General features: G+C 42.7%; 1 long non-coding RNA gene, 1 other non-coding gene and 1 pseudogene across 2 annotated transcripts; all 3 read right to left on the bottom strand.

Annotated features, from left to right (window-relative positions):
• Positions 1 to 11,567: 11,567 nt before the first annotated feature.
• On the bottom strand, positions 11,568 to 14,845 carry LOC147582000 (uncharacterized; annotated as a pseudogene).
• A 1,849-nt stretch (positions 14,846 to 16,694) lies between these two features.
• On the bottom strand, positions 16,695 to 21,844 carry LOC147581998 (uncharacterized). Its single transcript, XR_015250457.1, has 2 exons — positions 21,374 to 21,844; positions 16,695 to 20,533 (listed from the first exon to the last, which is right to left on the bottom strand). It is a non-coding gene; the product is annotated as an uncharacterized LOC147581998 (long non-coding RNA).
• Positions 20,975 to 21,094, bottom strand: LOC147581999 (small nucleolar RNA SNORA26). The gene has a single exon (XR_015250694.1). It is a non-coding gene; the product is annotated as a small nucleolar RNA SNORA26 (small nucleolar RNA).
• Positions 21,845 to 22,028: the final 184 nt, after the last annotated feature.

The raw sequence follows: 22,028 nt of genomic DNA, 5'->3' as shown, positions 1-22,028 counted from the left end.
GAGGTTCGTCGTGCCAATCAGCGGATGGAGGCGGTCCCAGAGCGCGTTCAATTGGCTAACCAGGGGAAAGCTCGCGTCCCATTGGCATCTTTTCTGGCCCCAACTCCACCCCTCGACCGGAATGCCCGCCCCCTTCAATGGCCCCACCTCTGAGCTGAGTGGGTAGGGAGGAGGGGAAACGCCTACAGTAGCGCTGGGCTCCAGGTGCTGGAGCTCAGGCGCCCGAATGGTCCTAACCCTTTACCTGGGGCACCATAGGAACAGGTCACGCTCAGGCTCTGACATGTTCCGTGGTATTCCTTACCTCGGCCATTTACTCTGTATTCCACACTATCCGGTCTTAGGCAGGGAGGTGATTTTACCTGTGCTTGAAAGAAGGCAAGGTTGCATGGACTAATTAAGATGTTTCCCTTAAAGCTTTCTAATCCGAATACTTTATATCTTGCTCTGCATGGTATGCAAGGAGCATTGATTTGTTTGTTTGATTTGGAACAATAATTAAACCCATTGTGCCTTCCCATTAACTCATCAGAAGAGCCCCAGTGAAGTAGGTGCTATTACTGTCCTTGTCAGCCCTATTGCCCTACTTTAATTCACGCCTTCATAATTGCTTGCCTGGATTACTTCTACAAACAGCCCCTTAGCTCCTCTCCTTGCTATCCTCTACAAAGCCGAGGATTAAACTTTCTAATGCAAATCTAATCATGTCTCAAATCCTTCTCAGGTCTCTCAAATGTCAATCCTTCTGTGGCCCTGTGTTGTCCACAGGTTCTGGCAGAAGCTGCTTTTTATCAAAATATTACATATCTATGGTAAGTACACAAATCATAAATGTGCAGCCTGCTAAAATTTCACAAATAGATCACACTAGCAGCCAGCTCAAGAAACAATGTAACCAGCATCCCAGAAGTGTTTCTAATCACTAACCACTTCCTTCCCTGCTCAGAGTTATCCACTATCCTTAGAATTGTTTAAGTGGTCAGTAGAGTAGCATCCTTGTGTTTGTACATTATACAAAGGGGTCCGTTACAGCATGTAATCTTTTATGTCTAGTTTCTTTAACTCACTTTTGTGTTCATCAGGTTCATCCATACGTTAACTACATTTATAGTTTGTTCATGAGGATGCTGTATTGCATTTCACTGTGTGAATACACCACAATTTGCCCAATCAATTGTTGATAGACATTGGAATAGTGTATATTTTGGCGCTATTAAAAATATTGCTGCTATGGACATTGTAATAGAAATCTTTTGATGAACATGATGAATGCATTACTCTTGGATATATACCTAGAAATGGAAATGTTGGGCCATAGGTTGCGCTGTGTTCAAATTTAGATATTTTTAAACTTTTCCAAAGTACACCAATTACATTCCTATCAGCAAAATATGACAGTTCCATCTTTTCCACATTCTCATCAACACTTGGTATTTTTCATCTTTTTTCATTTTGGCAATTTTGGTGGATGATAATCATGTCTCATGCGAGTTTAATGTGCATCTCCCTGATGATTAAGGAGGTTGAGCACCTTTACATATGTTTATTAGTTGTTTATAATTTTATGAAGTGTCTGTTAAAATTTTACTCATTTTTGTCAGCTGAGTGTCTTTTTTATTTATATTTTTCCTAACGTTTGATTACAAAAAATTTCAAATACTTAGCAAAGTTTAAAGAATTTTACAGTGAACATACATAAATCTGCCATATAGATTCTATGAATAACATTTTATGAAACATGCTTTATTACATTTCTATCCTTTATCCATCTGAATGTTGTTGCATTTCAAAGTAAATTGCAGATAGCAATACATGTCCTCTAAATACTTTAGCCTGTATATCACTTACGTGAAGTTAAATTCACAAATCTTTATTGTATATTTGCTGAGTTTTGAGCAAGTGAGTCTTGATTTCTATGCCTCCTCCCAGTCAATCTTCATTTCCACTTTCCTGGGCACAATCTCCATTCTGATTTATTCTCCACTATATAGCTTTATGTGTTTCAAAATTTCATAATCTTGGAATTGAACAGTGTGTACTCCTGTGTAAGCCTGCTTTCACTCAGCATACTGTATTTCTCATTCCATGTTGTTGCATATGTCAGTAATCTATTTAATTGCTGAGTGGTATTCCACTGGACACATATACCACAGTCTGTTGATATGTAAGCGGTTTTCTTGTATGCATCCTTTGTCAGGTATATGTGTTGCAAATATCGTCTTCAATTCTGGGTTTCTTTTCATTCTTTTAGTAAATGAAGTCTTTTGAGAAATAAACAAGTTCTTCATTGTAATCTTCCAGTTTGTTGATTTCTATGTTGACTGTTTCTGATGTAAGAAGTCTTTGCTTACTCCAGGTCATTAAGATTTCTCCTGTGTTTTCTTCTAAAAAATTTTACTATTTTAATTTGCCCATTAAGAACAGTAAACTATTTGGAATTGACTGTTGTAAGTGGTGGGATTTAGAAGTAGATCCAGATGCTTTTTCTTCCATGTGGATATCCAATTAATCCAACGTGTTAATTTAAAAGATCATTTTCGGGGCGCCTGGGTGGCTCAGTCGGTTGGGCGTCCGACTTCGGCTCAGGTCACGATCTCGCGGTCTGTGAGTTCGAGCCACGCGTCAGGCTCTGGGCTGACCGCTCAGAGCCTGGAGCCTGTTTCGGATTCTGTGTCTCCCTCTCTCTCTGACCCTCCCCCGTTCATGCTCTGTCTCTCTCTGTCTCAAAAATAAATAAACGTTAAAAAAAAATTTTAAAAAAAATAAAAGATCATTTTCCCCACTTGCAGTGTCATAAATCAGGTAGCCATGTGTAGACCTATTTTGCACTGCTATTGTGTTTGATCCATTTGCTTTGTCTATCTTTGCATCAAGACCACCCAGTCTTCATTACTATTTGCTGTATAAAGACCCTTTATAGTACATCACTGAACTGAAATTTCGATTTAATTAAATTTGATCTAAATAGCCATGAGGCTAGTGACCACCAAATTGGACAGCACAGATACAGAACACTTCCATCCCCATGGGAGGTCCTGTTGATAGTACTGCTTTGGAAGACATCTAGAGCCCAATACCAGATCCTTCGTAGCAGACAGGCCATTTTGAGTTTATTGCTGGACTGCTCTTCAAAAATATCTGTGTATAATCGCATTCGAGAAATTCAAAACACATCTTCCCACATGTAGGTAAGACACCCAGCTCTTTTGACCTTGCACTTTCAGCGATGCAAATATGCTTTGGGGGACATTTCCTATGATGAGACACCATAAGATATGTAGCCCCAAATCATATGAAAAAGATTCCTGCTGTAGTACCATTACATGTAGTTTACTATCTGTTCTGGTCCAAGGTCACACTTAATTCTCTTTTAGAGGTCTTTTCTGGGCCGTCACAGCTGTGTTTGAGAGAGTTTGCCCTTACACCTGCCATCAGAAGGCTGAGTCAGATCCTGCTCCTGTGTGTAAGGAATTCCGCAAACCATTTTGTCCTGTTTATTCCACCAGTCTTGTGACATAAAATGATGCACATGTACTTATTATGTACTTCAGGTGTTACTTTTTACAGTAGATGTATTTATTTCTCCCTACAATGCTTGAATTTGAAAACCTTCTTTTTTAATGTCTTTTGTTTTATAGTACTGTGATGGCTATTTTATTTTATTTTTTTAATGTTTATTTATTTATTGAGAGAGAGAGAGAGAATGTGTGTGTGAGCAGGGGAGGGACAGAGAGAGAGAGAGAGAGAGAGAGAGAGAGAGAATCCCAAGCAGGCTCTGTGCTGACAGTTCAATGCAGGGCTCGAACTCACGACCCATGAGATCATGACCTGAGCTGAAATCAAGAGTTGGACCCTGAACTGACTGAGCCACCCAGGTGCCTCCTGTGATGGTTATTTTAATTTGTCTTCAATTTCCAGACTTGAGTATAGCACAGGGCTTTACTGGCAGTCTACATTTCCACTGGGGCAACGAGTATTTATGGAGCACCTACTCTGCGAGGTGCCCTGAGAGAGGCCCTGGAGAGACACTACGATGAATAATAGATGACAGTTACCACTGAGCATCTATGAGAGCTCTCACACTTGCATTTGTTATTTTTAATGATCATAACAATACTATAAGGTAAATACTGTTACCTCATTTTTCAGGCGATAAAGCTAAGGTTTTGGGAGGTCAAATTTCTGCAGCCAGTAGGTGCTAGAGCTGAGATTTAAGCTTTGAATCCCTAACCTCTCTCCCACCTCTGTGAGGCCCTTCAGACTTCAAAGGAGATTTGTTTCCTCTCAAGGAACACCTTGTCTTGTAAAGGAGACAAACATAATAACCACAACCCACAGGAGAACAGACACTACAAAAGGCAGGGGGATGTACATGTAGTCAACCTGTGGGAAATGAGCCACATTGCCCAGCAACTTGGTCTTGTGAATGTGCCCTGAAATCTCTTCTTCTTCCTGAACTCCTTCTAGAATGATCTGAGAAGTAACATGTCCTCTCCCTGTCTTCATTCTGCAGCCAAGCTATTCTCTGACCCTACGTCTGAGGAAGAGGCATTGCTAACAAATGGTCAGTGCCCTCTTTAGGAGTACAACACTCCAATGATCGCTCAGAACCAGAATCTGTTAGCACCTCCAGAGCAAACCTCTGAGTCAATGTGGAAAAAGGCCCGGAGATTCTGCCTCTGAACATAGTGGCTGGGTCTCTAGTGCTATCTTGGACCATAAGGATAAGGACCACATCCTAGGTGTTATGGGTTGAATTCTGTCCATCCCCTGCTCCCCATATTTATATGTTGAAGTCCTAACCTCCAGTATCTTAGAATGTGACCTTATTTGGAATGTGATCTTACAGGGCCATTGCAGATGTAAATTGGTTAAGATGAGATCGTACTGAAGTATCATCCTAATCTAATATGACTGGTGTACTTATATAAAAGGAAAATTTGGACACAGAGACATACACACACAAGGAGAACACTATATGAACACGAAGATGAAGGCAGAGGTGCCCCTACAAACCAAGGAACGCCAAAGGTTTCTAGAGATCCACCGGAAGCTGTGGGAGAGGCCTAGAACAGATTCATCCTTATAGTCCTCAGAAGAAACTGACCCTGTCAGCCCCTTCATCCTGGGTGTCTGGCCACCAGAACTGTGAGACAATAAATTTCTGTTGTTTAAGCCACCCAGTTTGTGGTACTTTTTTATGACAGCCCTAACAAATAAATACACTAGGGATGGCAAAGAAATGAGGTGGAAGGAATCTGAGCCCCCGAGGTGCTTTAGGGAGCACAATCCCCACCAGCCTTGGTGTCTATAATCATCTGCCTTGTTTTAGGCACTTACTGGCTGTGTCTTATCTGCATTAAAGCCAATACTAATTGACACTCAGGATAAAGTCCAAACTCCTTATCATGACCTACCAGGCCCATCAAGATTTGGCCCCCTCCTTCTCTCCTGCCTTGCCCCTTCTGACCCCACACATTCAGTCATATAGCACGACTGTCCTCCCAGATCCCCCTCTTAACCTCTTTCCTCTGTGCGTGCTTCCTCCTCTCCTCGTAGTAGCTTTCTCACCCCTTTCTCTCTGCCTGTGTTCTTTCTTATGCTTCTTGGCTTGGCCATCTCTTTACTTAGGTTTCACATCCTCCGGAATTCCTTCCTGGACCTCCCTGCGGTCAGTTTCTGATCTCATGCTCCCAGTGCTTCCTGTTATCACAGTGTAGATCCGTTATGTTGTAGACTGAGAACTACTTTTGGAGTTCGGTGCCTGGCCCATCGTAAATACTCATTAAATTTTGTTCAATGGTGAAGGATCACTAAGAGTTTTCCTCATTCTATCGATGGGATGATGTGTTCCAAATCTCTAAAAAACAAACTTATGTAGATTTTTTTTTTTTTTTTTTTTTGAAGAGCAGACCAACAATAAACTCAAGATGGCTACGAAATGAAGCATCTGGGATTGGCCCTTTTTTTTTTTTTTTTTCCATTTTAGTCATGAGTAGCTTGAAACATTTTTTTTTAATTATTTAAGTATAGTTGACATACAATGTTGTATCAGTTTGGGGTGCACAACATAGTGGTTCAACAATTCTATACATTCTACGGTGCTCACCGTGGCAGGTGTATGTACCATCTGTCACCACACATTATCACAATATTATTGACTATATTCCCTATGCTGTACTTTTCATCTCTGTGACTTATTTATTTTATAACTGATATTGGCTTTCAGATGACTTGCAAAGCAGTGGGGTCTATAGAACTTATTGTGAGTTTGGAAATGTACTGTCCAATATGGTAGCCACTATCCACGTGGCCAATAAAATCAAATTTCATTCCATTCAAAGTGCAGTTTCTCAATATGGTAGGTTGAATAATGGCTTCCAAACATATCCACCTCCTAATCTCCAGAACCTGTGAACTTTATGTGGTAAAAGGAACTTTGCAGATGTGGCTAAACTAAAAATCTTGAGATGGAGAAATGATCCTGGCTGATCTGAGTGGACTCTAAACGTAATTACAGGTGTCTTTGTAAGAAGGAGACACAGAGCGACTGGACAGCCGAACAGAAGAAAATAGCGCTCCAGCTGAGGCTATGCTGCTGGCTTTGAAGATGGAGGAAGGACTGCAGGGAAGGAAGCTTTGGAAGCTGGAAAAGGCAAAGAAATGGGTTTTTCCCTAGAGCCAACAAAAGACGTGTGCCCTGCAGACAGCTTAGTGTTAGCCCGTGAAACTGATTTCAAACTGTAAGACAATAAACATTCATTGTTTTAAGCCCTTGCGTGTGTGGTATTTTCTTACAGCAGTTGTAGGAAATTCATACACACAGTGGCACTAGCCACGTTTCAGGAGCACGCTGCTGGACAGTGCAGTTCTAGAATCCTCTGCTTGGTGAGGAAGTATCTATGATAGATCTAGACACTGCATCTTTCAAAATTTAGAAATTCTAAATATTAGTGATTTGCTACTTGTATCCAACATGGGTTTGGGATGTGATTCTTTTGCATAGGAAAACCAAGCCAAGAAAGCTCACGTATCTTCTGTTGAAGCACATCATCACAACTACGGTGAATCAAAGCCTGTCTCTGATATTGTGATCTGTTTCTTTCAGTCGAGACCATTTCTAAATGGCCTCGTTTACCTCATGAAAATTGACAGCAATCAGAGATGCTTCCATTCAATTCATCTTTCTCTTTGGAACACTAAAAGCATTATCAAGTCAGATACAAATGATACCCCTCTTGATAAACGTCTCACTTAATAAAAATGGTGATTTTGATGTCTCGGTTTTGTTTGGTCCATGTGCAGTCCAGGCGGGAGCCTCTGATCTTTGCTTCTAAAGATCCCACACAATAGGCCACCCAGTGCTGTGCTGCCGGTTTCAGCATCATGCCTCCACCTGTCTGCACGCGTGGGAAGGTTTTATGACAGCCAACTGTTAAGAAAGTAAGGGGCAGGGGCGCCTGGGTGGCGCAGTCGGTTAAGCGTCCGACTTCAGCCAGGTCACGATCTCGCGCTCGGTGAGTTCGAGCCCCGCGTCGGGCTCTGGGCTGACGGCTCAGAGCCTGGAGCCTGTTTCCGATTCTGTGTCTCCCTCTCTCTCTGCCCCTCCCCCGTTCATGCTCTGTCTCTCTCTGTCCCAAAAATAAATAAACGTTGAAAAAAAAAATTTAAAAAAAAAAAAAAAAAGAAAGTAAGGGGCAAACTTCTTTGAAAATGGTGTGCGTGGAGGGTGGGGGGGGGGTGGGGAAGTACCACCAGACAAACTCTATTAAGCCAATTACTAAACCACCTTGAATTATACTCCTTAACATTAACACTCTAAACCTAGTTGGAAAAGGTGGCTCATATCCCACCACTGGCAACTTTTTGCTTGAATTATTTTATTGTTGGAATATATACATAACACAAAATTTTACCACTTTTTACCATTTTCAGCGCATCATTCAGTGGCATTGGGAACTTTCACAATGTTGTCCAACCATCATTACTATCTGCTCCCAGAAATTTTTCATCTTCCCCAGCTGAAACTCTGAACCCGTTAAAGAATAACTCCCCATCCACTCTCCTCCCAGCCCCTGGTAATCTCTGTTCTACTTTCCGTCTCCATGAATCTATTCTAGGAACTTCATACAAGTGGAATCCTACGGTACTTGTCCTCTGACTTATTTCACTCAGCATGATGTCTTCCGGGTCCATACATGCGGTAGTATCTAGCAGACTTTTATTCCTTTTTAATGTTGAATAATCTCCCACAGGATGTACACACCACTTTTTCTTCATCCATTCACATCCATCAGTGGACACTGGGTTGTTTCCATCTTCTCACTATTGTGAATACCACTGCTATGAAAATTGCTGTACACACTGATGTGTTTTAGTAGGAGCCTACAAAACCCCAATAACCAGAAATTGCACAGTGGGAGAAACAGGTTTAAAGTCTCCCCTAAATTTGTGGTTATAAACTTGGCCACCCATTAGAAGCACCTGGGATGTTTTAAAAAATTCCCCATTCTCAGTCGGTTGTGCATCTGACTTCGGCTCAGGTCATGATCTCGCAGTTTGTGAGTTTGAGCCCCACATTGGGCTCTGTGCGGACAGCTCGGAGCCTGGAGCCCGCTTCGGATTCTGTGTCTCCCTCTCTCTCTGCCCCTCCCCTGCTTGTGCTCTGTCTCTCTCTGTCTCTCAAAAATGAATAAATGTAAAAAAAAAAAAATTAAAAAACAGAATTCCCAATGCCCATACTGCACTCCAGACTGATATCAGATTACCTGGAAATGGGACCCAGGAATCAGTATCTTGTGTAAATCTTACCAGTTGATTCTAATGTGCAGCCAAGCTTGAGAACTAGTGCCCTGAACAGTGTATTGGTAAACGTAGTTTCACCTCAAGCTCGTTTCCCTTCCCTATAATCTCTAAATCATACTTAGGCTTTCCTAGACCTTCAAATCCAATTTAGCTGAATTAACTTCATTTTTGTATTTTCAGGATCTGCTAAGCCAACGCACTTCACTTTGTAATTTAAGTGTGAAGGACGCCTGGCTGGCTCAGTCAGTAGAGCACGCAACTCTTGATCTCAGGGTTATGAGTTCAACCCCCACGTTGGGGGTGGAGCCTACTTTCAATTAATAATTAATTAATTCATTAATTAACAATATAATTTAAGTCTGAATGGGAGGGAAATCTCAGATCTACCTATCATTATTAAAGGAATGTTTGCTCCTATCGGAGACAAGATGAATATATTCAAATATGTTTTAAAAACACTTATGCAATTTGATCCAATAATGAAACCCTAGACACATCCTCTTTAACTTCAGGACTCAAGGTGTATTCCCACTGATACAATGATTCCATATTGCTTTGGAAATTCCGTGTTAATATAATGAAACATGAAAAGAGAAAAGCACCATTATTCATATGTGATGTAGGTGATATTCCTAGAAAATCCAAAGGAGTCAGCTGGAAAATATCCTGGAGATATAAAAATAGGTAAATGGCAATAAAAAAAAGATAAAAGTCAATAGGATCCTTGTATGACCAGTAAGAGACCAATAAGAGATCTAATCTATAACAGTCACAAAAATATAAAATACTTCAAACAACAAAAGATGTAGTATATATTCGTGTAGTTATAAACCATATTGGGGAGTGCCTCAGAGATTGGCCTATAAACCAGGCTGCCACCCTTAGTGGCTGTAGAAACTGGGAATTTACTTAACCTCTCTGTGATTTAGTTTATCTATCTGTAACATTGAGATAATAATAGTGCCTCCCTCACAGAGCTGGGAAAATTACAAGTTGAAAATGTAGAGTGCTTAAAACAGTCCCTGCTACATAGTAAGTATCCTTTCAGTGTTAGCTTTTAACTTTATTACTGGGAGTCTTTTGAAAAAGGAATTGAATAGATGGAGACCTGTAACTTTTTTTTTTTTTTTTTTTTTTTTTTTTTTTTTGAGAGAAAGCGAGAGTGCGAACAGGAGCACAAGCAGGGGAGGGGCAGAGAGAGAGGGAGAGGGAGAATCCCAAGCAGGCAGCGTGCTGTCAGCACAGAGCTTGAGGGAGGCTGAATTGTTCCCATGAGTCATGAGATCATGACCTGAGTGGAGATCAAGTCCGACGCTTAACCAGCTGAGCCGCCAGGTGCTCCACACAGCATATTCTTAAATAGAGTGAGTTTACAGGAATAAAGGATGGAGGGAGACAGAAAATAAATAAACATTGGATGACCAGGTATGTAAGAAATAGGTTCTGAAACTTGATGCTAAATATTTTTATGTCTGTTTTCCCTCTTGAATTTATCACTGCATACATGTGTATAAATTATGCAATTTTTATTTTCCTGCAAGCCCAATTGAATATATAGAGAATGCTAAATATAAAGAGAAAATTTATTTTTTTAATTTTTTTTTAAATTTATTTTTTTTTAATTAAGTTTTTTTTAACGTTTATTTTTGAGACAGAGAGAGACAGAGCATGAATGGGGGAGGGTCAGAGAGAGGGAGACACAGAATCTGAATCAGGTTCCAGGCTGTGAGCTGTCAGCACAGAGCCTGATGTGGGGCTCGAACTCATGGACCACGAGATCATGACCTGAGCCGAAGTCGGCCGCTTAACCGACTGAGCCACCCAGGTGCCCCGAAAATTTATTTTTTAATTCACATGGATTAGAATATAAAAGAATGCCCAGAGGAGCGGAGGGCTATTATCAGCTTTTACAACCTATTATGGAGCCATTTCAGAATAGCAGTGGTATAGCAGAAGTCTGCTTCAGTGAAAAAGAATCCAGAAAGAGATGCAACTCCAATTTAAACTTTTTAAAAGTTTATTTATTTATTTACTTATTTATTTTTGTAATATTATTTTTACTTTTTTTTTTTTCCAACGTTTATTTATTTTTGGGACAGAGAGAGACAGAGCATGAATGGGGGAGGGGTAGAGAGAGAGGGAGACATAGAATCGGAAACAGGCTCCAGGCTCTGAGCCATCAGCCCAGAGCCTGACGCGGGGCTCGAACTCACAAACCGCGAGATCGTGACCTGGCTGAAGTCGGACGCTTAACCGACTGCACCACCCAGGCGCCCCTGTAATATTATTTTTAATGTTTATTCACTTTTGAGAGAGAGAGAGAGAGAGAGAGAGAGCAAATGGAGGAGAGGCAGAGAGAGAAGGAGACCCAGAATCCGAAGCAGGTTCAAGGCTCTGAGCGCTCAGCACAGAGCCCAACGCTGGGCTTGAACCCATGGACCACAAGATCATGACCTGAGCTGAAGTCAGACGCTTAATGGACTGAGCCACCCAGGTGCCCCATCACAGCTCCAATTTAAAAGAGAAACAGAAAACCTGGTTGTGTAAGATTTTTCAAAATCACAAAGGTAAGGAAAACTAATGAATATATTTTGATAACTGATTCAAAATTTGAAAACAAATAGCCTATAGGTAAGAAATTAAATATAAAATCTTAAATTTATGGAGAATTCTTAGTAGACAATTTTTGAAACACATCTGTGGAAGAAAAGTCCATTTCTCTCTGCTTTGAAGAACTCAACAGAAAGGGCTGGAATATCTGAATATCTATTACAACTTTAAATATCTATAAAATGGAAAAAGAGAAGCACAATAGCAGAACGGGAGGTTTGAAAATCAAGTTTGACACAACGTTAATCCCTCACTTCTCTTTATCTCCACTTCTACAATCCTGGCTATAGAATCTCTTACCTCGGCCTCTGAAATAACCCTTCCTCCAGCTGGTGTCTCTGCTGCCTCCTTTCTCGGCAAGACAGGCTGGGTGATCCTTTTAATTTTTTTTTATTTTGTTATTTTTTAAATGTCTATTTATTTTTGAGACAGAGTGCATGCACCAGTGGGGGAGAGGCGGAGAGAGAGAGGGAGACAGAGGATCCAAAGCCGGCTCTGTGCCGACAGCAGAGAGCCTGATGCGGGGCTCGAACTCACAAACCCCGAGATCATGACCTGAGCTGAAGTTGGGTGCTCAACTGACTGGGCCACGCAGGTGCCCCCTGAGCGATCCTTTTTAAAGGATCATTGCTTTTCTGAAGCACTTAAATGAAAGTCACAACCCCTAGTCAGGCTGACACAGCACATGACCACTCTACCTTCTCCTACCTAGTTTCAGTGGCTGAACTGTCCCACTTGAATCTTTATACCAGCTGTTTCCTCTGCCTGGAATACTCTTCCTGGCCCCCATCTCCATAAGGCTGGATCCTTTTTGTCCTTTGGACCTCAGCTTAAATTTTTCTTCCTCCACAAAACCTTATCTGAGACCCCAGCTTAAAGTAATAATGAAACTAACATTTATAAATTATTCTTCTATATGTCAGGCATTTTCTGACACTTTGTGTGCAAAGCTCATACTATCTCACAAAAACCCAGTGAGATAGTTTATTATTTGTCAAAAAGAGTGTTTATTATTACTTATTTATGCTTTTATGCCTTCTTGCCAGATGCCTTCGAACAGGTGCTTTCTGACCCTTCAGAGCCTTTGGAGGCACTGCCTTCTGGCCTGCAGCATTCAGGACAGGAACATTCTAGGCTGGAACCTTCTTGCCCACAGCAGCCATCTTTTTTGCTGGCACCCTTGCAGCAGCTGCTGAAGCCGCACCCTTAGCAGCAACTGCTTTTTTGGGGAGAAGCTTTCAGGAGAGTTGCTTTTTGTAGCTTCCTAACTTCAAGCTTGGTTATTCTGTTCCTCATTTTCTTTGCCTTCATGACTTTGTAATGATCAGAATCTGTCATCTTGGCTTTCCTTTCTCTGGTTTCAATTTTCTTGGCCCATCTCGTGACTGCCCCCGTTTGATATCTGCCTTCTGCCAGGCTTGTCAGACATACTTCTGGCAGGCACTGTGAGGGAACTTGACGACACAGTCAGTGAGCGGCATGCACTTGAAAGGCACAGCCTGTCTCCTCACCTGACACAAAGGTCCATCAGCCAAAGCCCTGTTCTGGTCAATAACATCTACGATCATGAACAGCTTCCCAGCGTGAGGCCCAAGGGAGACGTAGGCCACCCTGGCCAATCTCCATGAAATGCTGTGCTGGCGGCATTCGGCGAGAAGCTGGATTTTATTTTTATTATCATTCCCATCTTATAGTAAGGAAACTGAATCCCCAGCAAAGGTATGCAAAGATCCCAATATAACTGAAAGACTAGCTTGTCGCAGATTTCACTTAATTGCTCTGCTGGGTATAAGGTAGCCTGCCAACTACTCATAATCACATCACTCTGTTTTTATTTTTACTTTTTTGAAGTGTGATTTGTTTGTTTGTTTTTCTTCTCTTGATCGAATGTGAGCCTTAATTCTGTTTTGTTCACTGCCGTGTGTTCTGGACCTAAAACAATGGCTAGCACATACTCAACTACCGTTTGTTGAATGAATGGATGAGTAAATAAGCAGATAATCAGGAAATTGCTGAACTTGATGAAGAAAACATACAGGATTACGAAAGGACAAAAGGATCGTTTTAAAATTCTCATTCAAAAGTTTACTCTGAAAAAAAAAAGCCCACCTTTTTACTCTGAATTATAGATTCACAGAAAGTTGCAAAAATATTCACCCACATTCCCCCAGTAGCAAAACTATAATATCAAAACCAGGAAATTAACATTGGGGGGCGCCTGGGTGGCTCGGTCTGTTGAGTATCTGACTTCGGCTCAGGTCATGATCTCACAGCTCGTGTGTTGGAGCCCCAAGTCAGACTCTGTGCTGACAGCTCAGAGCCTGGAGCCTGCCTCAGGTTCTGTGTCTCCCTTTCTCTCTGCCTCTCCCCCACTTGTGCTCGCATGCTCACTCTCTTAAAAATAAATATTAAAAAAAATTTAGAAAAAAGAAAATTAACATTGGTATATGCATGACAGTGTTCCATGGTTTTATGTGTTTTGTCATGTGTAGATTCATGTAACCACCGTCACAAGCAAGACACGGAATTATGTCACCACAAGGATCTCCTTCAAAAATAGATTATTTTGAAAATATAATAATATTTGGAAAAATTTGGAAATTTTGGAAAATTGAGAAAATCCACATTTTCCTTAACAATTTTTTTTTTAATTTTTTCATTGTTTATTATTTTTGAGGGAGAGAGAGACAGAGAGCAAGCAGGGAAGGGGCAGAGAGAGAGGGAGACACAGAATCGGGAGCAGTCTCCAGGCTCTGAGCACTCAGGACAGAGCCTGACGCGGGGCTCAAACTCACAGACTGCAAGATCATGACCTGAGCTGTGGTCGGCCGCCCAACTGACTGAGCCACCCAGGCGCCCCAACAATTATTTTTATTATACATGTTTTCCCACAGTTGTTATTACTTTGTGCTATAATTTTTTTTAATGCTCAATGGACATCCTCTTAATCTTTGATTTTTGCAGATCTCTTGGTTTGAAAGTTACATTCTACAAAATTGTTGCAAGGTAATAATGCAACTGTTCCTCCTGAAATATTCCTTTGCAGGAGTGCTGGTTAAGACTGCTACATTTAAATACTCTATCTTCTATAAAGTCACAATGTAATCATCACAATAAAAAGTATTTGTTCCCCAGTCTTCCATCTGTGTAACACAGAATTGAGTGAGGAACTGACTTCATTTCCTTTAAGTAATTTATGTGGTTTTCTTGATCACTTTCATTTTGTACTTAGATTATCTAGATCCCAATGATGGATCGACTTTTAAAGAGGTTATCTACATACCTATTCATTTATGATATATATATGTATGTGTGTGTGTATACCTGTTCATATATGATAAAATAGTTCATTGTTTCCGGAAAAAAAAATAGACTGACATGAAAAGCTGGGGTTCAGGAGTGAGTGGTCAAGAAAGAATTCTTGAGACATCTTTGGTGCAAAAAGTTGGTCTTCCTAAAGGGGACAGGACCTGTGGGCAGAAAGAGCTGCACTGGGGATGTGAGGAGTGGCTGATTACAAACTTTTAAGTCAGGAGGGGGTTAGGGATCGCATAAGTCTCTAAGGAATTTGGAAGCAAGGTTTCCAGGACCTTGAGGGGCTGGGTGTTGTTGGGAAAAGGTAATTTATTACTGTAGCAAAACCTTAGTCATGAGACCCTTCAGATGTGTATCAGTGGGCCATTTACATATACATGTACATGGAGGATGACTGCTAACATATATCTTGGTGGGGTGGGTAGAGTTAAAGGAAGTTTCTAAAGGGCTTTTTTTTTACATGATCCTGGAGGTTGGGCTAATGTCAAGCTAAAGTTGCCTTTTTCCTCTAGCAAAGTATTAACATCGAGGCAGCTTAGCTCCTTGAGGAAGGTCACTCTGCCTGTCCCAAGTACTTGTCAATGGGCTGCAAGTTATAAGGAAGTTTAATTTTTTCTGTATTTCTTTTGCCTTTGTTCTCCACATCACAGAGGAGTTGAAGAAATCAGTATGAACTAATTTATTTTACTATGTCTAGACATAGAAATATAGGTACCAACGTGTATACATGGATTCATGGACACAGATTTTCTAGCTTTGTCCATCAAGGGTGGGCACCCTAATAGCAGTGGCAATGAGCATACCTTGTACCCTGCTTTTGGTTTCTCAATAACATTATCAGGAAAAGGAACCATGGTTCCTTGGAATATGATGGGTCCTGAGGCTGGGCAGGAAAACCATAAGGTGAGGCTGGAGCATCTTGATGCTCCAGGAAGGAAGTGTGAAACATAAAACAAAACAAAGGACGGGAGTATGTCAAAAGGATGCGGGAGCCAACTTGAAAGAGCTCTCAGAGGACATAGCTGGAACAATTTGAGCAACAGTAAAAATGACAGTCCTGCATTACAACCAAAGAACAATGTATATATCCAAGAGTCCATACTGATAAAAATGACTGAAATAAATCTTACTTGCAGTAGAATTTCAATTAATAAACAGAGAAGTAGAAAACCACCACGTAAAGGCCACAATGATAATTGCAGTGGCATGATCTACTGTTAATGCTACAATTTTGACAGTTCAACTTTAAAAAGAAACAGGGCATTTGCACAATACTTCGATTTTGATGTTTTCAATTCAGGCTACCAAAACTTCTAAAATGGTATCAATTTGCAAACAAAACACTTAAGAACAAGGTCTTTTGGAGAGCCACCTTAGTCCTATTTGTAGATTTAAGACATTGAAATCATTCACCATTGTAACAATCGTTTGGAGGATTAGTGTTAATACTAAAAGAATTGATTACAATGGCTCTTGATTTGTGGCATCTTTGAGTCTCAGTAAATGTTGATAAATAATTCAGTGAATTGCTAAAACCTCTGGTGAGCCTTTTGAGTTGGCTAATAAATAATGAACTCTTTTCCCAACCAATGTATTGTGTTCGGCTGAATAATGGATATTCTCCCTGTAAGTTTCACATATCAAAAATGTCTTTGGGTCCATCATTAGTAAACTTGAAACTATTTTCTAGGACTGTCCATCCCCTACAAACTTTAAATATGGAAGCAGGAAAGCCTATCTTCTAACCCAATAATGTGGGGCTTAACATATTTCAGAACCATTCATGCTATTTGATAAGACTATCTTTCCAACAGACATTTTCTATCATGCCAATGACCGCACTCTCTTTTCACTTAGTCATTGGCATTGTGGAATACGCGTTTAATAAATACGTTTGTATGTACGTATGAGGTTTCGGATGTACCTGACTACTTGAAGGGAACAAAGCAAGCCAGAACAAGAACTCCAACTTTTATAATCAACTTTATTCAAAAGTTTTCAAATTTACACCTGACAAAAGTCGATGCAAAAGTTCAAATCTGCCAGGGACTCATATTGGCTACAGGTGAACTCAATCTTACATGTAGTTAAGCAATGCCCATGGTCAACTGTGAGGGCTTTGCACGCATTCTTTCATCTCACCACAACCCTCTTCACTGTGATTCCACAAATACACCTGTCTTTGTGAAGCTTACATTCTGGCAGGGAGCAGACAGCAGGCACACAAGCGAACAAATAATCTAGTTTTGTCTTAAACCTCTTTCACACTGACTATGAACACTGAATCCAAGGGCCAGTGGCTATCAACCTTCTCCTATTATGAAGTTAGTAACAGACTCATTTTTATGGCCAAAAAAGGTAAGTAAGCAGTACTGGCCCTACCCACCCTTACTGTTTAATTCCATTTTACAGAAGACAATTGAGGTTACTATGAATCTAGATTTCTTTTCCTCATATTTTCCCTTGACGGCTTAACACTTGTGCCACTCTAACATAGCACCCTGCATCCGTCATCTGCCTTATGATCCACATACCACACCGGATGCTGAGCCCTGCATGCTTATCTTCCAGTGGCTTCTCTAGTTTCAATGCCAAGAGTTCAGCCACATTTTGCTTAACACACACAGGGAAGGAACTGTTATTACGCTCTGTCTCACTGGACTAGGCTGTTTCTTCAATCTTTTGACAACACTACTATGAACAATAAACCCACTTCTAAGATGTACCCAGAATTACTGGGTTTATGTTGCATAACTTGTAAGAATTGTTTTCTATGAAAAAGTTGTCAATTTGCTAAAATGTTCATCAGTTTGTTTATATTCAACTTTTAAAAAAGGGGGTGAGACTCTCACTGCCCATGCCTCTTATATGTAATCACCTTCATTAGCTTCTGACATCCTTTCTGAGTGGTCTATTTGCAAAACTGAGTAAATCTACATATATACACATGTATACTCTACTTCCTCTGCTTTATGAACGGCAGTGCACCAGATACCCTGTTGTGCACCTTGCTCTTGTTTTTAGTAATAATGTAATCTTTAACATGTCATCTACCCTTTGAGTTTATTCACCTACAAACTGGAGAGGATTCTATAGAAAAATGTAAGGACCTCACCACAGGACTGGGCAGATGACGCGTTCAATACAGTAAATGCTGCCCCGTCTCTACAATCCTATCCCCTGCCTCTGCCCATGGGAAATCAGACGGCTACCATTCACCCCAGACAAACCTCCCCTTTAGACTGGAGATTAAAGTACACGGGCAATCAGGAGAGCACATCAAATCCTCCCAGCTATTAAATGGTTTACAGCTTCCTCCTGAAGGGAAAGTCTTCAGTTATTAAACACACAGGTTCAAATGGTTGAGGGCCTACGAATTAACAGATTGATAGGAGCAACATCTATCATATATGTATGTGGAAGCATGTAAAGGGCCGCCACTGAACAGCCAGAGATAAGGTTTTATATACCAGCTTAATGGGATGGGGAGTGGGTATTAAGGCTTCAGTGGAAAGTATGGAAGGTGCAGTTAGGACTTATTTACACAATTCTTCGGATGCCCAGATACCAAGTCAGGCTCCTCCCTTACAAAAGGCTCCCTGGAGAGAGGGTTAGGACAGCTGAATTCTCAGAAAGGCCTGCTTTACTCATCAAAGAGAAGTCTGAAGTAGGCCTCCTTCTGCAGCTGCTGTTTGTTCAGATGCTGTCAGTGCAAAGGAGTCTTTATGCCCTTCCGGCGGGGCTGGTCCCCTGGTTTCCTTGTTTGAAACCTCACATGAAGTTCCACAGGCAAGGAGCCCCGTGTAGTGCTGTGAAGAGGACACTTGGGCAGGAACTGGGGAGGTGAGAGATCTGCGAACGGCAACACAGATGAGAACAATGATGAAGCCGAGCAGAACAAATCCAAACATGTGGCCCCAATGTCCACTGAACCAGTCTCTCACTCCTGAGACGAGGTCAGTCCAATGAAAGGCTAATTCCCTCATTCGACGTCGACTGTCGATCCGTTCCTTCACACTGTTCAAAAGAAACCTCACTTCTTTTGACTTGTTTACATAGAGGCAGCACTGGTTGCCAATGATCGTACACGTTCTTCCTTGTTGAGCAGCCGATAGATCCAGATGGTGATTTTGCAGTGCAGAGAGTAAGCTGCTAACTCTTGACTGGTGCGCCTCCGAGGTCTGCACCGTGGCAGCCAATCCTTGTTCGGTGGCTTTGGAAATGCTTAGAATTGCTTCTTCTAGATCAGAAGTTCCCAATCTTGAAAAAAGGGCCCTTAACGAATTGGGGTTGTGATAAACAGGTGGATGGTCTATGACGTCTCGTTGGGTACGTCTGTGTGGTGCTACTTTATGTATTAAGGAGCCCACACTTGTAATTTGGCTACCATTGAAAGCGGGATACTGGCTGACGGAAGGTGCCAGGTATCCGAGTCCACATCGCCCTGACCAGTTAGGTGGGAACTCCTTATATACTTTATTACCACATAAGATAAAAAGACCAGAGTTGTTCACGTACAAGGTCAGAGTGGAACGTGTGACCCACCAGGCTGGCATCGGGTGTCCACCATGACCTTTGTCATTAGTTATGTTTGCATCTGCACATCTCCATTTACCATGTGCCTCTGTCAGCCTATAAGAACAAAACAAGTTGCGAAATATCTGGTATAGAAGACCTTTGGCTTGATTCTGGCAGCTATAGAGATAGGTGTCATTACCTAACCAGGTCATTCCAGAATTTCGGTCCACCCACATGTAGTCTTGGGTATTGGGCAGACCGACCAGGGGAAAAGGTGAGCTGTTCCAGGTCCCAGTCGTGTGGCCTGCAAACCAGGAATATTGTCCAGTGACTAGGCAAACATTTGCATCATCATAATCAGTCTTGGACTCATTTGCAACATCTATAGAAGGTCTGAAGGTGCCATCTGTGGAATCAAACCATACTGTTTGATTACAGTATTGTTTTGGTACATCACCTAGGAAGGGTCCAGTGCCATTTTTGTTTTCAATGCAAACAAAAATTTCCCTCCAAAAGTCTCACCTGAGTTAATGACAGACCTTGAGCTTCCGCAGAAGTTTCCCAATGCCAAAGTACTCTACCATAGGAGGAAGTAGAGTGATTGTGTCCTCTTGTTTGTGGATACCATTCCCTTTTATGCATCCACTGTCCAGAATGGGTCCACCAGGTGCTTGCATGGGCAGGAACAAAAACTAATTCAGGTTCTTGTGCGTTATCTAGGTGTTGACATAACCAGTAGTCAGATAAATTAGCTAAGGTGGCCAGGGTTTGGAAGAGGGGTGGGAGTGGGTACTGGGATTGTGCTAGAATTGTTGGAAAAGCAATAACGGTTAGCTGAAGCAAGACACAGTTTGAAAGGGAGCCCATAGTGGAGGGACAGAGGGAGACAAGATTAAGACAAGCAAGCTCCACCCAATCTTTCTATAAATAAAAGAGGTTTGTTTTTGTTTTTAATTTCTAGGTCAGAGAACTTCCCAAGTCCGGGAGAGAGGCTTCAAGGGAAGATAAATGAAGACAACGTTCTTGATTCAAGATTTTGGACAAAGCTGCCTACTTCATGGTGTCATCTGCTTCTGGAGCCTGGGAATCCTCAACTTGAGGTCAGTCATATGGATGGCCTTCTCACTATCATGTAGGTGTTGATCTGGATCTAGCTTGGTGTGTCTCATGTGAATCCAGTTAGATTTTTATTTCGAGGGCAGTGTTAGCAGTCCTTCTAAGGCCTCTTCCCAGTGAGGTCATAATGCATGTTTTCTTCTAAAAACTTTGATGGATGCTCCAACCCCTGGTAGAAAGGTATGGCAAGGCTATTTAGTAAGTGAAGATCATGTGTTTTTCACCTGTTGATGATATGCTCCAATAGTTCTCTCTACATAACTGTCTAAGTACTGTTCGCTCAAGGGCCCATAATGCTCACCCAAACAAGGAATGGAAGCAGCCCTGGGGTGACCAAAACCGGGTCAATTTCAAGTATTCTGGACCTGTTGTTTCTACCCAGTGAGGTGTGGCTCCAGAGGCTTTATGACCTTTGTGAGCCAGTGTCTTCAGATGTTCTCAATTTACAGTCTCATTCTCATAGGCTGTTCCTGCCTTCAGTGACAAATACCAACACTTGAACTGAATGTACCATCAATGTTAAGGTTAAGTTTGAATCCACCATTTGTGCTCTGAGATGTGTTAAAATATCACAAGGGTGCTTGAACCGAAAGAAAAATTTCCTCTGGCGATCTGTGACTCCAGACAGGATCCAGAGAGGAGTTTTAGTCTCATCCCTGGGTTTTATGGAGACTTACTTTACCCTTCTGTGTTAGCCTCTTAAGGCACTGCGCCAACCTTAAAAGGGCACAGAAAGGGCGGTCTGGGGTTTTACAGGGTTCTCTATGACCCCTGCTCTCCTCTGCAGACAACACCCCCTGCACCTCAGCGGTTTCTGGGGCCAAGTCCGAAAACCCACCGGAAGCAGTTGTCCTGCAGGGGGTGGGGGAGCTGGGAATTTACATGTCCTCTATCCGAAGGGGCAGCCAATTGGGGGGCCTTGGAACCAAGCACGTGGGAACCCCCGGTCGCCATTGGCCACGTGCTCCGGGCCAAGCGCCTCGCTCTTCCCTCTAGGACGGGGACATACCTGCGCCTAGAAGTCAGGCCGCTGCAGCCCCGCACACGTCGGAGACCGACTCCGCAGGCTCCAGGTCGGGCTCCCACAGCCGCAGGCGGGCCGGGCCCCGAACCCGCCGCAAAGCGGCCGCAGACGCGCCCTAGGGGGGCAAACCGCAAGAATGTTAGGGCGCCCGGGCCTGCCCGCGGGGAAGCCTCCCGGCGGCTCCGCGCGGCGTCTATGCCTCGCGCGGCCCCGGGACGGGCTGGACCGCCCGCCCCCCGGGCCGCCGAGGGCTGCTCTACCCCTCCGTTCTGGCCGCCGGGAGCAGCGGAGCTCCGGGCGGGCAAAGCTCGAAGGAATGCGGGGCGAGCGCAGCCCCACCGGGGCCCAGAGGCCGGGCGTTCTTCCCGCCGCAAGGGACCTGAGACTCGAGCCCCACTCACCGCCGCACTCCGTGAGACACAAAAGCCCGCGAACACCAGAGACCCAGCCAGAGGCCGGGGCTGGAAAGTAGGCAGCCAATCCCCGGGAAGGGGGCGGGGAAAGGACAAGGCGGCGGGGGAGAGCAGCCAATCCTAGGGAGGCCTGGGGCGGGGTGGCAGGGAGAGCAGCCAATCCTCGAGAGGGCGGGGGCGGAAAGGGGGCGGGCCCGGTCATTGGCGCCCAAGGTCTCACCGCGTGG

Source organism: Puma concolor, chromosome B1 (assembly GCF_028749965.1).
Source record: "Puma concolor isolate L17-30 chromosome B1, mPumCon1.1.hap2, whole genome shotgun sequence".
Classification (NCBI taxonomy): domain Eukaryota; kingdom Metazoa; phylum Chordata; class Mammalia; order Carnivora; family Felidae; genus Puma; species Puma concolor.
This window is presented reverse-complemented; position numbering and strand designations above follow the sequence as displayed.